Here is a 13298-nt window from a genome sequence, read left to right as displayed (position 1 = left end):
TTGAACTGTCCTGGCATTTTATGCACAACATTTAGAAGCTTATGTCACACATCACCCACTCTTCTAACCACTTGAAGACAAAGCCCTTTCTGACACTTTTTGTTTACATGAAAAAATTATTTATTTTTGCAAGAAAATTACTTTGAACCCCCAAACATTATATATTTTTTTAAAGCAAATGCCCTACAGATTAAAATGGTGGGTGTTTCATTTTTTTTTTTTCACACAGTATTTGCGCAGCGATTTTTCAAACGCATTTTTTGGGGAAAAAACACACTTTTTAGTTTTAATGCACTAAAACACACTATATTGCCCAAATGTTTGATGAAATAAAAAAGATGATCTTAGGCCGAGTACATGGATACCAAACATGACATGCTTTACAATTGCGCACAAACGTGCAGTGGCAACAAAATAAATACATTTTTAAAAGCCTTTAAAAGCCTTTACAGGTTACCACTTTAGATTTGCAGAGGAGGTCTACTGCTAAAATTACTGCCCTCGATCTGACCTTCGCGGTGATACCTCACATGCATGGTGCAATTGCTGTTTACGTTTGACGACAGACCGCCGCTTGCGTTCGCCTTAGCGCAAGAGCAGGGGGCGACAGGGGTGCTTTTTTTTTTTTTTTTTTTTTTCTTTATTATTTTTTTGCTTTTTTATCTTATTTTTAAACTGTTCCTTTCATTTTTTTTTTTTTAAATCATTTTTATTGTTATCTCGGGGAATGTAAATATCCCCTATGATAGCAATAGGTAGTGACAGGTACTCTTTTTTGAAAAAATTGGGGTCTATTAGACCCTAGATCTCTCCTCTGCCTTCAAAGCATCTGACCACACCAAGATCGGTGTGATAAAATGCTTTCCCAATTTCCCAATGGCGCTATTTACATCCGGCGAAATCTAAGTCATAAAATGCTCGTAGCTTCCGGTTTCTTAGGCCATAGAGATGTTTGGAGCCACTCTGGTCTCTGATCAGCTCTATGGTCAGCTGGCTGAATCACCGGCTGCATTCTCAGGTTCCCTGTTGAGACAGGAGAGCCAGAGAAAAACACGGAAGACGGTGGGGGGGCATTCCCTCCCACGGCTTGTAAAAGCAGTCTAGAGGCTAATTAGCCGCTAGGATTGATTTTACATGAAAGCCGACCGCTGGCTGAAAAGAATGATACCAAGATGATACCTAAACCTGCAGGCATCATTCTGGTATAACCACTCAAAGTTGTGAATGGCGTACCTGAAGACAAAAAAATGGTTAACAATAAAGCACAGTAAACGGTAAAGTATAAATAATTACATACCTGAAAAACAAACATGATAAAACATAATAACAATAAAACATTGCAGAATAGAATACAGTAAAAAAAGAGCAGAACAATAGAGAGAGAGAATAGAGAGAGAGAACAATAAAACGACAACTATTTTTTTTTATTTTATATTTTTGTATGTGTTTTTTTTTTTTTTTTACACTTTTTTTGTAACTAACTTTTATAACTGTAACCGGTTCCAGGTTCGGGTCTCTCACAATGCGATGTCATCTTGGGAGACCCTGTGAAAGTGTGCCTAGTCTGTGCAATGCTGTACCCTACGCTAATACTCAACTAGTGAATGGTAGCGTTCAAAACATTCACCAATGCAAAGACCAGGATTGTCAGGACAGGAGGGACAATAATAGCGGGTGTCACGCCTATATCCGCGTTTGCTGCAGACACAACATCTTTTTTGGGGGGGGTTCGTTGGGTAGGGGTACTCGGGAGGACATAAAAATGCCTCTCATGCAGCCGACTGTATTTGGTTGGGGATGTGAATGGGGGAAGTACGGGCGCTGCAGAAGTGGTGGGTTCCCAATTAGGATTGGCGAATGCAGCAGGAAGGGCACTATGGGCACGACGGGCCTGTGTTTGTCTTCTTGGTGGCAGCGGGACACTACTTGTGCTTGCCACCTCACCAGCTTGAACTGCACTTATGGGACTCGCCATGTCACCAAGTGTTACTGCAGTGCTGGTTTGACTACGACCGGGGTGTACTAGGCCGCTGGTGCTTGCCAGTTCACCAAAACGCTACCAAAAAAACTGTTAGCGATCGCAGGGATCAGGCCTGACTCTGCGAACGCTGCAGTTATGCGTTTAGTGTTTTGTAAGTGTCAGTGATCGATCGATACTGCACTTGGGTGGGCTGGACTGGGCCGGGCGGAGGGGCAAAACGCAGGTGCTAGCAGGTATCTGGGCTGATCCCGCTAACACTGCGTTTTTGGGAACCCTAAACTGCTGGGGACGCTAGTATAGATCTGATCGGATCAGATATTGATCCGATCAGATACTATACCACTAAGGGAGGCGTATGCTGCGTGCGTGGGTGTTAGCGGTACTGGCGCTAACCTGACGCTGCCTGGGGCCGGTGCTTGCTAGTTCACCAAAATGCTACCAAAAAAACTGTTAGCGATCGCAGGGATCAGGCCTGACTCTGCGAACGCTGCAGTTATGCGTTTAGTGCCTTGTAAGTGACAGTGATCGATCGATACTGCACTTGGGTGGGCCGGGCCGGGCGGAGGGGCACAACGCAGGTGCTAGCAGGTATCTGGGCTGATCCCGCTAACACTGCGTTTTTGGGAACCCTAAACTGCTGGGGACGCTAGTATAGATCTGATCGGATCAGATATTGATCCGATCAGATACTATACCACTAAGGGAGGCGTATGCTGCGTGCGTGGGTGTTAGCGGTACTGGCACTAATCTGACGCTGCCTGGGGCGACGCATATCACCGCCGGGCGATCAGGGGGCTAAACCTTTATTCGGTAATAAACGGCGGGTGCCCTGACACTATAAAAAATAAACGAACTAACCAGCGTCACCCGTAACGGTTATACGGTGATCAGTGGTGAAAGGGTTAACTAGGGGGCAATCAAGGGGTTAAAACATTTATTAGGTAGTATATGGGGGTCCCTGTCGCTATAAAACGCTGACGGCGAACCTAAATATTTACCTCACTAACTAGCGTCACCAGCGACACTAATACAGCGATCAGAAAAATGATCGCTTAGTGACACTGGTGACAGGGTTATCAAGGGGTTAAAACTTTATTAGGGGGGGTTAGGGGGGTATCCTAGACCTAAAGGGGGGTAATACTCACTGTCCCAACACTGTAACTGTCACAAACTGACACTATGCAGTAATCAGAAAAAAAAAAAAAAAAACCTGCTGGTGTCAGTTTGTGACAGGGGGGGGGGGGGTGATTGGGGGGGGATCGGGGGGCGATCGGGGGGGGGATCGGGGTGTTTTGTATGCCTGGCATGTTCTACTGTGTGTGTGTGTGTTGTGCACTCACATTGATGTCTTCTCCCCTCGGCGCTGGAACGGAAACTACCGAGCCGAGGGGAGATGACATCATTTCCTTTGCTGCTGTTTAGCATACAGCAGCAAAGGAGTGTTCCCATTGGCCGGCGGCGATCGCGAGGGGGGGGCCACGAACGGATGGCCTCCCCCTCATCTCGGATCGCCGGGGAACAGAACGGGACCGCTTCGGGCACCGGGGGGGGGTCCGATCGGACCCCCCACCCGCGAGAGGCAAATCACGTACATGTACGTGATTTTGCCTGCCCGTGCCGCCTTGCCGACGTAAATCGGCGTTAGGCGGTCCTTAAGTGGTTAATAATGATGGTCTTTGTCACGGAACGTCCCACACTCCGCTTGAGTGCTTCCGTCATATACCACTTCCTCCCAGTCTGTATACAGATATCCCAACCTCTCTGAGCACAAACAAGGCGACACTTACAGGCAACAGGCTTGCATACAGTCCTCTCCAACAGCCTCTGTCCCGGCTAGGTCTGTGACAGTCTTGTCTTGGAATAGTCGGGGGGTCTCCTGTACATGTTGTTGTCTCTTCTGTCCTATCTTCTGGTAATCTAGTTGAGAATGGAGTCCTCGCCTTAATAATGATGGTCTTGTCTTGGAATAGTCGGGGGTCTCCTGTACATGTTGTTGTCTCTTCTGTCCTATCTTCTGGTAATCTAGTTGAGAATGGAGTCCTCGCCTTAATAATGATGGTCTTGTCTTGGAATAGTCGGGGGTCTCCTGTACATGTTGTTGTCTCTTCTGTTTTATCTTCTGGTAATCTAGTTGAGATTGGAGTCCTCACTGTAATAATGAAGGTCTTGTTTCGGAATAGTCGGGGGGGGGGGGTGTCTCCTTTACTTGTTGTCTCTTTTGTCTTATCTTCTGGTAATCTAGTTGAGATTGTAATAATGATGGTCTTGTCTTGGAATAGTCGGGGGGGGGGGTTTCCTGTACACGTTGTTGTCTCTTCTGTCTCATCTTCTGGTAATCTAGTTGAGATTGGAGTCCCCGGCCTAATAATGATGGTCTTGTCTTGGAATAGTCGGGGGGGGGGTCTCCTGTACATGTTGTTGTCTCTTCTGTCCTATCTTCTGGTAATCTAGTTGAGATTGGAGTCCCCGCCCTAATAATGATGGTCTTGTCTTGGAATAGTCGGGGGGTCTCCTGTACATGTTGTTGTCTCTTCTGTCCTATCTTCTGGTAATCTAGTGGGATTGAAGTCCTCACTATAATGATGGTCTTGTCTTGGAATAGTCGGGGGGGGGGGGGTCTCCTGTACATGTTGTTGTCTCTTCTGTCCTATCTTCTGGTAATCTAGTTGAGAATGGAGTCCTCGCCTTAATAATGATGGTCTTGTCTTGGAATAGTCGGGGGGTCTCCTGTACATGTTGTTGTCTCTTCTGTTTTATCTTCTGGTAATCTAGTGGGATTGAAGTCCTCACTATAATGATGGCCTTATCTTGGAATAGTCTTCTGTATGTAGTCCTTGTGATCTCTTCTGTCCCGTTTTATGGTGATCTGGTTGAGTCTCCTTTACTTGTTGTCTCTTCTGTCTTATCTTCTGGTAATCTAGTTGAGATTGTAATAATGATGGTCTTGTCTTGGAATAGTCGGGGGGGGGGGGTTTCCTGTACATGTTGTTGTCTCTTCTGTCCTATCTTCTGGTAATCTAGTTGAGAATAGAGTCCTCGCCCTAATAATGATGGTCTTGTCTTGGAATAGTCGGGGGGTCTCCTGTACATGTTGTTGTCTCTTCTGTCCTATCTTCTGGTAATCTAGTGGGATTGAAGTCCTCACTATAATGATGGTCTTGTCTTGGAATAGTCAGGGGGGGTCTCCTGTACATGTTGTTGTCTCTTCTGTCCTATCTTCTGGTAATCTAGTGGGATTGAAGTCCTCACTATAATGATGGTCTTGTCTTGGAATAGTCAGGGGGGGGGTCTCCTGTACATGTTGTTGTCTCTTCTGTCCTATCTTCTGGTAATCTAGTGGGATTGGAGTCCTCGCCCTAATAATGAAGGTCTTGTCTTGGAATAGTCGGGGGTCTCCTGTACATGTTGTTGTCTCTTCTGTCTCATCTTCTGGTAATCTAGTTGAGAATGGAGTCCTCGCCTTAATAATGATGGTCTTGTCTTGGAATAGTCGGGGGTCTCCTGTACATGTTGTTGTCTCTTCTGTCCTATCTTCTGGTAATCTAGTTGAGAATGGAGTCCTCGCCTTAATAATGATGGTCTTGTCTTGGAATAGTCGGGGGTCTCCTGTACATGTTGTTGTCTCTTCTGTCCTATCTTCTGGTAATCTAGTTGAGAATGGAGTCCTCGCCTTAATAATGATGGTCTTGTCTTGGAATAGTCGGGGGTCTCCTGTACATGTTGTTGTCTCTTCTGTCCTATCTTCTGGTAATCTAGTTGAGAATGGAGTCCTCGCCTTAATAATGATGGTCTTGTCTTGGAATAGTCGGGGGTCTCCTGTACATGTTGTTGTCTCTTCTGTCCTATCTTCTGGTAATCTAGTAGGATTGAAGTCCTCACTATAATGATGGTCTTATCTTGGAATAGTCTCCTGTATGTAGTCCTTGTGATCTCTTCTGTCCCGTTTTATGGTGATCTGGTTGAGATCGGAGTCTATACAGTACTTTTGATGATCTTGTGTTGGGGAAGGGTTGGGCTCCTTTGTAAGTAGATTGAGTGCGGTTTCACTATCAAAAAGAAAAGCACCATAAACTAAGCCATTTGATTTGAATAACTTATTTATAAAGTCGGTATAAATTACTTCCTAAATAGGACACCTTTATACTTTTGGATAACATAAAACATAAAACATGTACAAAACATTGTTAAAAAGACAATCCGGATTATCATCCCACATGCTGGAAATTTAATAATATAGATAATTTATCTCAGATATCAAAAAACGATCGGAATTCCCATTTCTGATGAAGGGTACACTAAGCAGAGGGAGCAATTGCCAAAATCTTATTGAAGACAAAGAGAAATCTTTAATAACTGAGATGAATAATAGAGACGGATTCTATGGAGTCCTGATGGAGGGAACTTTTTGTGTAGAGCAGAGTAATATCTCCTTGTAATCATCTATATTGGAATCGATCATTGATTATAAGCAGCAAATATTTCCTCAATCTAGATATTGAATGGTTGTAGCAAAACACAATAAACGTCGATCAATGAATGTGGCAGTTCTGTGGTACAAAACATTCCTTCTACATTTCACAGTGAAGATCGCGATCGATACGAAATCCTTCATTAGAGAGGATTGGAGGCGAGGGAAGAGAATCCACCAGCAGAACATTGTAGAGATTATCACCAGGACAGTGAAGGATTTTTGGAATAAGATCTTCCTCCTAGACGAGGTGTCTTTCATAAAATCTTATTACAAAAAGAAAAATTCTGGATAGAGAACTTAAATAGCTTAACACCGAACGGTTTGAACCCGGAGAGCTTAACGCCGAACAGTTTGAACCCGGAGAGCTTAACGCCGAACAGTTTGAACCCGGAGAGCTTAACGCCGAACGGTTTGAACCCGGAGAGCAATCTAAAAGTATTTCTTGACAGTTAAATGTTGGAAATTTTTGTCTTGTTATAATTATTAAAAATCGTGTTCTTTGATCTACATTCCCCTTCTTCCGATCTTCCTTGTTAATTATTGTTCTTTGTCTTTTTAGTCAAATTATGAGATTAACGATATATATCGAAATTATATTTGTAAAATATTACAAGGAAAAATCGGATGAATTAAAAGCAATATGAGTATTGGCCACAAGATGGCGCTACTATTTACTTACCTCTTTGTTAAATGAATCTCCTCTCTACTTTATCGTCAAACAACTATCTACCACCATCTATATATCACTATCTATGTACCACTAACTATCTACCACTAATTATGTACCACTAACTATGTACCACTAACTATCTACCACTAACTATGTACCACTAACTATGTACCACTAACTATCTACCACTAACTATGTATCACTAACTATCTACCACTAACTATGTATCACTAACTATGTACCACTAACTATGTACCACTAACTATGTACCACTAACTATGTACCACTAACTATCTACCACTAACTATGTACCACTATCTATGTATCACTAACTATGTACCACTAACTATGTACCACTAACTATGTACCACTAACTATCTACCACTAACTATCTACCACTAACTATGTACCACTAACTATCTACCACTAACTATCTACCACTAACTATGTACCACTATCTATGTACCACTAACTATGTACCACTAACTATGTACCACTAACTATGTACCACTAACTATCTACCACTAACTATGTATCACTAACTATGTACCACTAACTATCTACCACTAACTATCTACCACTAACTATGTACCACTATCTATGTACCACTAACTATGTACCACTAACTATGTACCACTAACTATGTACCACTAACTATCTACCACTAACTATCTACCACTAACTATGTACCACTATCTATGTATCACTAACTATGTACCACTAACTATGTACCACTAACTATGTACCACTAACTATCTACCACTAACTATCTACCACTAACTATGTACCACTATCTATGTACCACTAACTATGTACCACTAACTATGTACCACTAACTATGTACCACTAACTATCTACCACTAACTATGTATCACTAACTATGTACCACTAACTATCTACCACTAACTATCTACCACTAACTATGTACCACTATCTATGTACCACTAACTATGTACCACTAACTATGTACCACTAACTATGTACCACTAACTATGTACCACTATCTATGTACCACTAACTATGTACCACTAACTATGTACCACTAACTATGTACCACTATCTATGTACCACTAACTATGTACCACTAACTATCTACCACTAACTATCTACCACTAACTATGTACCATGCTCTTCTCTTTTTTCCCTTTTCTTTCTCTTTTTCTCCCTGTGATGATTTTTTCCATTAGTTCTCTGGTATTACCAGTTTGGATTATCACAATCTTTGAAGGTGATGAAATAATTCTTAAATGTTTTTTGGACTTACCATATGAGAGATTAAATGAATTTATTGAGATATGAAATGTGGCCACAAGGTGGCGCTATCACTTATATGCTGACCTGTCCAGCACTATTGATTCCTAATCTGTATGTATTGGGATCGAAGTGGAAAAACATGAAGACAATCAGCTTAATTGGGAGATCATTGAAGTCCAAACCAAGGAAGATAAAAGGAGCATCTGCATAACTCCTCCCTATTCTGAAGAAGCCCTCTGATTGGAGGACGAAACGTGTCAATCAAGGGAGGTCATCACATTATTCAATCCGGCAATGGAGCCCCCCCACCCACAGAAGCCTCAAGATCTCTGAAAAGGGACTCTAAGATCAGCCGGCCGGCTCTGTCTTCATAGAGGAACTCCAGGAATTGAAGGTTATTATTACCGAGAAAAACCTCATTTACAGCAAATTTATGTGAAGATGAACGATTGAAATCCAGCTCTTAGGCCATCAACCGATCCAATCATTGAAGCCCAACTTTACCGCCACAACCTAACACTGAGGACTTTCTCTGGGAATTATCCATTCATACTCTTCTAAACAAAGCTGAACTGCTGAGATTGTGACTGGAAAATGACGATCGATTACTTCACACACTGAGAAATGATCCTCAGACATTGTGATCTCCATCCATCGATTGTGATCTCCATCCATTGATTGGGATCTCCATCCATTGATTGTGATCTCCATCCACTGATTGTGATCTCCATCCATTGATTGTGATCTCCATCCATTGATTGTGATCTCCATCCATTGATTGTGATCTCCATCCACTGATTGTGATCTCCATCCATTGATTGTGATCTCCATCCACTGATTGTGATCTCCATCCACTGATTGTGATCTCCATCCACTGATTGTGATCTCCATCCACTGATTGTGATCTCCATCCATTGATTGTGATCTCCATCCATTGATTGTGATCTCCATCCATTGATTGTGTTCTCCATCCATTGATTGTGATCTCCATCCACTGATTGTGATCTCCATCCACTGATTGTGATCTCCATCCACTGATTGTGATCTCCATCCACTAATTGTGATCTCCATCCACTGATTGTGATCTCCATCCACTGATTGTGATCTCCATCCACTAATTGTGATCTCCATCCATTGATTGTGATCTCCATCCACTGATTGTGATCTCCATCCACTGATTGTGATCTCCATCCACTGATTGTGATCTCCATCCACTAATTGTGATCTCCATCCACTGATTGTGATCTCCATCCACTAATTGTGATCTCCATCCATTGATTGTGATCTCCATCCACTGATTGTGATCTCCATCCACTAATTGTGATCTCCATCCATTGATTGTGATCTCCATCCACTGATTGTGATCTCCATCCACTAATTGTGATCTCCATCCATTGATTGTGATCTCCATCCATTGATTGTGATCTCCATCCACTGATTGTGATCTCCATCCATTGATTGTGATCTCCATCCACTGATTGTGATCTCCATCCACTGATTGTGATCTCCATCCACTGATTGTGATCTCCATCCACTGATTGTGATCTCCATCCATTGATTGTGATCTCCATCCATTGATTGTGATCTCCATCCATTGATTGTGATCTCCATCCATTGATTGTGATCTCCATCCATTGATTGTGATCTCCATCCATTGATTGTGATCTCCATCCACTGATTGTGATCTCCATCCACTGATTGTGATCTCCATCCATTGATTGTGATCTCCATCCACTGATTGTGATCTCCATCCACTGATTGTGATCTCCATCCATTGATTGTGATCTCCATCCACTGATTGTGATCTCCATCCACTGATTGTGATCTCCATCCATTGATTGTGATCTCCATCCATTGATTGTGATCTCCATCCATTGATTGTGATCTCCATCCATTGATTGTGATCTCCATCCATTGATTGTGATCTCCATCCACTGATTGTGATCTCCATCCACTGATTGTGATCTCCATCCATTGATTGTGATCTCCATCCACTGATTGTGATCTCCATCCACTGATTGTGATCTCCATCCATTGATTGTGATCTCCATCCACTGATTGTGATCTCCATCCACTGATTGTGATCTCCATCCACTGATTGTGATCTCCATCCACTGATTGTGATCTCCATCCACTGATTGTGATCTCCATCCACTGATTGTGATCTCCATCCACTGATTGTGATCTCCATCCATTGATTGTGATCTCCATCCACTAATTGTGATCTCCATCCATTGATTGTGATCTCCATCCACTGATTGTGATCTCCATCCACTGATTGTGATCTCCATCCACTGATTGTGATCTCCATCCACTGATTGTGATCTCCATCCATTGATTGTGATCTCCATCCATTGATTGTGATCTCCATCCACTGATTGTGATCTCCATCCACTGATTGTGATCTTCATTCATTGAAAGAGAAATCTGCAGCAAGATCCCACATCGGCCGCCTCCAATCCTCTCTAATGAAGGATTTCGTATCGATCGTTATTTATCGGGAATGGTTTGTACCACAGAACTGCCACATTCATTGATCGACATTTATTGTGTTTTGCTACAACCATTCAATATCTATATTGAGGAAATATTTGCTGCTTATAATCAATGATCGATTCCAATCAATACAGATGATGACAAGGAGATATTACTCTGCTCTACACGGGAAGTTCCTCCATCAGGACTCCATAGAATCCGTCTCTATTATTCATCTCTTTGTCTTCAATATGATTCTGGAGATTTCTTCCTCTGCTCAGTGCGACCTTCATCAGAACGCCGATCGTTTGATATCTCAGATAATTATCTTTATCATTAAATTTCCAGCATGTGGGATGATAATCCGGATTGTCATGTTATGTAAAGTATAAAGGTGTCCTATTTATAGCGACTTCATCAATAAATCATTCGAATCAAATGTCTGGGATTATGGAGCTTTCACTATCTCCATTTTATATATACTAATCACTAAAATCACCCCACAGGAGAGTCAGTGGATTCTCTACCTCTCTATGATCGATCTACCAATGTAATGGGGGGAGTTCTGATCTCCTGGTCTTGTTGTGTTTGAGAAGGTCTTCTCCTCCCGTATTATACTGACCCCCCCTGTATTATACTGCCCCCCCTGTATTATACTGACCCCCCCGTATTATACTGACCCCCCCTGTATTATACTGACCCCCCGTATTATACTGACCCCCCCGTATTATACTGCCCCCCCCTCCTGTATTATACTGACCCCCCCGTATTATACTGACCCCCCTCCTGTATTATACTGACCCCCCCTGTATTATACTGACCCCCCCCCCTGTATTATACTGACCCCCCCGTATTATACTGACCCCCCTGTATTATACTGACCCCCCGTATTATACTGACCCCCCGTATTATACTGACCCCCCTGTATTATACTGACCCCCCGTATTATACTGACCCCCCTGTATTATACTGACCCCCCTGTATTATACTGAACCCCCTGTATTATACTGACCCCCCTGTATTATACTGACCCCCCGTATTATACTGACCCCCCCTGTATTATACTGACCCCCCCGTATTATACTGACCCCCCCTTATTATACTGACCCCCCCGTATTATACTGACCCCCCCTGTATTATACTGACCCCTCCCATATTATACTGCCCCCCCCTGTATTATACTGCCCCCCCTGTATTATACTGACCCCCCCGTATTATACTGACCCCCCTGTATTATACTGACCCCCCCTGTATTATACTGACCCCCCCGTATTATACTGCCCCCCCTGTATTATACTGACCCCCCCTGTATTATACTGACCCCCCGTATTATACTGACCCCCCTGTATTATACTGACCCCCCCTGTATTATACTGACCCCCCCTCCTGTATTATACTGACCCCCCCTGTATTATACTGACCCCCCTGTATTATACTGACCCCCCGTATTATACTGACCCCCCCTGTATTATACTGCCCCCCCGTATTATACTGACCCCCCCTGTATTATACTGACCCCCCGTATTATACTGACCCCCCTGTATTATACTGACCCCCCGTATTATACTGACCCCCCCTGTATTATACTACCCCCCCTCCTGTATTATACTGACCCCCCCGTATTATACTGACCCCCCTCCTGTATTATACTGACCCCCCGTATTATACTACCCCCCCTCCTGTATTATACTGACCCCCCGTATTATACTACCCCCCCTCCTGTATTATACTGACCCCCCCGTATTATACTGACCCCCCTGTATTATACTGACCCCCCCGTATTATACTGACCCCCCTGTATTATACTGACCCCCCCGTATTATACTGACCCCCCTCCTGTATTATACTGACCCCCCGTATTATACTACCCCCCCTCCTGTATTATACTGACCCCCCCGTATTATACTGACCCCCCTGTATTATACTGACCCCCCCGTATTATACTGACCCCCCTGTATTATACTGACCCCCCCCCGTATTATACTGAACCCCCCCGTATTATACTGACCCCCCTGTATTATACTGAACCCCCCCGTATTATACTGACCCCCCCTGTATTATACTGACCCCCCCGTATTATACTGACCCCCCTGTATTATACTGACCCCCCCTGTATTATACTGACCCCCCCGTATTATACTGACCCCCCCCGTATTATACTGACCCCCCCTGTATTATACTGACCCCCCCGTATTATACTGACCCCCCCGTATTATACTGACCCCCCTGTATTATACTGACCCCCCCTGTATTATACTGACCCCCCGTATTATACTGACCCCCCTGTATTATACTGACCCCCCCGTATTATACTGACCCCCCGTATTATACTGACCCCCCCTCCTGTATTATACTGACCCCCCCGTATTATACTACCCCCCCTCCTGTATTATACTGACCCCCCGTATTATACTGACCCCCCCGTATTATACTGACCCCCCCTGTAT

General features: G+C 43.5%; 1 protein-coding gene across 1 annotated transcript in view; it reads left to right on the top strand.

Moving 5' to 3' along the window:
* LOC141113782 (cilia- and flagella-associated protein 337-like) overlaps positions 1–13298 on the top strand; it is a 178447-nt gene that overhangs the window by 129933 nt on the left and 35216 nt on the right. The gene's annotated exons all lie outside the window — the stretch shown is intronic.

The sequence above is a fragment of the Aquarana catesbeiana genome, linkage group LG12 (genome assembly GCF_042186555.1).
Source record: "Aquarana catesbeiana isolate 2022-GZ linkage group LG12, ASM4218655v1, whole genome shotgun sequence".
In the NCBI taxonomy this organism is placed as follows: domain Eukaryota; kingdom Metazoa; phylum Chordata; class Amphibia; order Anura; family Ranidae; genus Aquarana; species Aquarana catesbeiana.
The sequence above is the reverse complement of the archived record's forward strand: the minus strand, read 5'-3'. Positions and strand labels throughout refer to the sequence as shown.